This window comes from Echinops telfairi, unplaced genomic scaffold, assembly GCF_000313985.2.
Source record: "Echinops telfairi isolate 266 unplaced genomic scaffold, ASM31398v2 ScPeMD7_33;HRSCAF=127, whole genome shotgun sequence".
In the NCBI taxonomy this organism is placed as follows: domain Eukaryota; kingdom Metazoa; phylum Chordata; class Mammalia; order Afrosoricida; family Tenrecidae; genus Echinops; species Echinops telfairi.
In genome coordinates, this window is record NW_022103930.1 from 264,831 (window position 1) to 268,908 (window position 4,078).

The window sequence follows — 4,078 nt, forward strand, 5'->3', positions numbered from 1 at the left end:
AGTTTTCTTGTTTCCTTTTGCAAAACAATTCGTTCTTAGGAAATGAGTCTTATTACAAAAATGGATATGCTTTTTTTCTGTGATAGTTCTGTGATAGTTCTGTGAGTGTATGCATTTGGGAATAACGATTTTATATAGTTGCTATTGGTCATACTGTGAGTTAGTCTGCACATTAAATTGAATCATGACGTCCTCATTACCTGTTTTAGTAGTGTGATGTTGTTATATCATGTGTGGGAAAACGTTGCTATCAAGCAACTATTGCTTGGAACTATCCTGTGGTTAATTTCATTTTTCTCTTAAATGAATGAAGAGCAGGGCCAATAAAGTATTCTTGTAAAATGATTCTTCATCCCAGTGCATTTCATTGTAGGAAAGAAAAATTTTAAAGGCAGTTTTTGAAAGTCTATTGCATACTTGACCTAAATAAATCCTTCTATTCAAGAAATGTATATGAAGCATATGTATTTATGTCCAGGCAGAACCATTGTTTATGTCTGTGTGTACATTATCCTTACCTCTCTTCAGTATGGCCTAGCATGAGAAGCTAGGAAGTCTTCTCAAAGCGGAATATTTCATTTTTTTAAAGAATATTTGATTCAATTTTAGGAAAGTAAACCACAAAACTTGATTAAATTACTGACTTTATTTGATTTTGTTTATTTTTAATGAATTCTTTTGTGATTTTTGTCTGGATAAAATTCAGACTAAATACTGTACCTTTTGGAACATACCCATCAGCAAATTGCAAACTTCTGTAACTTCCACCATTTGGGGATTATCAATCTTTTGTTAAGTTCCTTTTTTAACAAAATCCTTAAAAATATCAAGAAAATATAAATTTTTTTTACAAGCCCCCTGAGGGGCTGCACCATTCCTGGAAGTACTGCAATACCAGGCTGATGCATGAAGTGGATGGAGCAAGCTCCTGGTCCAACTCCTATTTGCAAAAATACATTTAATATCTTGTCCTCAGATAGAGGACGTATCAGATATTAAACTGATAAGAGCAGGTACTACACTTGATCTTAGCCAAAAAACCGAGAAGCGATGAGAAAATATAAAGTAACAGGACCTCATATAACTTTTGTACTTATATATGTTAGTACTAATAGGTTTGGGGACAAACAGATGCTGAATGTGAGCCCAAGGAATTTTTGGCTAGAAAACGTGGTGGCATTGCCGCCAGCCTGAGAGCGTTGTGAAGACTTGCTGTTCTGCTCCGCATTCCTTTCGAGTTCCTGGATTAGGGCTGAGTAGAAGAAGAGATGCTAGGCGTTCATGACATCACAGTGAGAGTGGGTTGGGGTTGTCTTGTCTTTGTAAGCATTGGGTTTGGCACAGTGGTTGGTGCTCCTCCTCGGCTTTCCTATCCACGGCCTGATTTCAGCATTAAATGCAGTCGTACCTGATGTGCCATCGCAACAGTGCGCAGCACTGGGAGCAACCAACATTGTGACTAAATCAACACAATTTTCTCCGTGTGCAGATTCCTCCATCTAGCTCTCGATTTCTGTGTTTTCTCTTAGCCAAATTAATGCTGTGTTGCTGAACAGATAGAATCAGGGATCTGTCTCCTTCATGTTGATCAAGTCTTTAGCAACCACCACCACCACCACGTCTCACTGCTGTCAGGTCAATTCCAACCCATCGTGCCCTTATTGGATAGGGTAGTTTCTGTGTGTTTCTGAGGCCGCAGTAGAGAGCGTGAACCAGGTCACCACCCTTTGTTTCCTTGGTGTGTTCGCTGCTGAGAGACAAAAACCACACCTCTCCATACAAATAAGCCATCTCAGAGACAGCGACACAGAGAGAAACCCCAGGACCATTGGAAGAAGAGCCAAGAGTGGAGCATGCTGGAGGTGTCTATTTGAAATCGCTTAGGCCCAATCCAGAGGACCAGAGACTGCGTCATGGAGAGGAGGGACAGAGCAAAGAAGTTAGGCCGAGACCAGAGGCGGAGACAAGGAGCCCGCGAGCCAGCAGAGAATAGGAGTCTGTGACAGAGCGCATCTGGGGAGCTTCTGGGCCCATGGAAGCAGAGGCCAAGGGCCACGTGACGGAGAGGCAGAGGACTAGAAAGATGTGGCTGCTGTGAACCAAAGACCCGGACTTGTATCACTTGTTAACTTCCCCAATAAACGCCCCTACTCCTGAGTGTTGTCTGAGTCCTGTGAGTACTCTCTGTGAGTTCTGTGTGGCCCCTGAAGCGAGTTACAGGACCCAACAGAGAAGGAAAGAGACCCAGAATGGTTGTTGGCAGAATAGCTAAGGAAAGACAGCGGCTAAAGACATGTCTGACCTCTGCCTGTGGCAAGAGGGAAGTCAGAGGGGGTTGGGTATAGCCCTCTGTGCCATTTCACTCACCTCTGTTATCTGCAAAATAGTAAGAAGGAATAATTGTGTAGAAAAGAAATAAAGAACACGAAATGAGAATGACTTGTTTTAGCCTTTGGAATCAAGAAGTCCTGACATTTAAACAAGAGATTAACGTTTTAGCCTCAGTGTCCTTTAATTGTAAAAGCAGGCTTTGGGTCTAATCTCTCCTATAACTAATATTGAATTTGTTATTCTAACAATATCTCTGCCTCAATGTTCAAATGTTGTCCTCATGATGGAATTATAATTCCACTGCAGTGTATTTTTGGGTCTACAAGCCAATGGAACAAGAAGCACCTTGAAGGGAAATTTCTAAGCCCTCTACTGTTTATAGTTTACAGAATGCTCAGTTCTTGTTTTCTTGACTATAAGGACATTTTAAAATTGTGATAAAATTCCCAGGTGAGTTCTCACTACATTTACTAGATATACAACTGCAATACAAGGTTGAAAAATTATGGAAAGAAGCAACAAGTGTCTTTACAAAAGTTTAATCTTAAGGAACCAGGATTACTTTTGGTTGGCTGTTTCCATGCTTGGAACTGATTTCCTAGTCTTTAATTTTATGTGTGTCCAGCAGATGGCGCCAGTGCCTCACATAAAACATCAGTCTGGGAAAAACAAGGTTGTAAGGTGCTGCACTAAGCTCAATGCCTTTGAGTTTTTCTGACTCATAACAACCCCAGCAGACAAGGGAGAAGTGCTCCTCCGAGTTCTGAGACGGGAACGCTTTATGAAAGTAGAAAGTCTCATCTTTCTCCCACAGAGTGGTGCTTTCCAACTGCTGTCCTTAAGGTGAGTAGCCCAATGGGTAGCCACTACGTCACTGAGGCTCCTGTAAGATGATGTCCCCAAGTCCCAGCTTGCATAGAGGTTACACATTCTATTGCTAAGTGCGACATCAGCAGTTCAAAACCACCAGCTTCTCTGTGGGCGAAAGCGGGGGCGTTCTACTACCATAGAAAGTTACAGTCTCGGAAACGGCAGGGATAGTTCTACCCTGCACAGGACCGCTAAGATTGAATTGACTTAACTGCAGTGAGTGTGGTTTTTGGAGAAGATGCACATTTATTTGAAACCAACCAGATGCCATGGAAATATATTTACAAACATTAACATTTACATAATCAAGTACAAAATAAAATAATGGAAGAAATGTTTGCCTTTTCAAAAAGTTCCTGTAGATTTTGTGTTTTAGATTGTTCTGGAAAAGTCACAACTAACTAGAATGGAAGGAACAAAGACAAACTACGTGGTGTGAGCAGAAATCACTTCTCCAAGGTCAGGAGAAACTCCAACATGCCTTCAACAACAACAACAACAACCACAACAACATATCTTCCTGGGAAAATTACTGGGGAAAAAATTCTTGCAAAAAAATGAATAAAGAATATAGAATTTCTCTTTTTCTTAAATTATCCTTTGTTTTTTTTCTTGTTCGTTACTACCTTGCCATTCTTGTATAACCGAAGAGGCAGCCTTGAGTGCTGCTGATAGTAAAGAAAAGCAAGCCAAATGAAGACTTGTGAAATTGAACTCAAGAGAATTAATGTTGTTCAAAGTTTTCTTGGCATCGAAAGCCTTGATTCATAATCATAACATCCTCCTTCCTGAATATTATCATGTTCCTTTTCTTGATGGGGTGATCAACAATTTTCTTTTCCTTTTAAAATTTGAAAAGAACAAATGTTTATTCTAA

General features: G+C 40.4%; 1 non-coding gene across 1 annotated transcript; it reads right to left on the minus strand.

The window, feature by feature from the left end:
* Positions 1–861: 861 nt before the first annotated feature.
* Positions 862–1,052, minus strand: LOC115869662. Its single transcript, XR_004046315.1, has one exon. It is a non-coding gene; the product is annotated as a U2 spliceosomal RNA (small nuclear RNA).
* Positions 1,053–4,078: the final 3,026 nt, after the last annotated feature.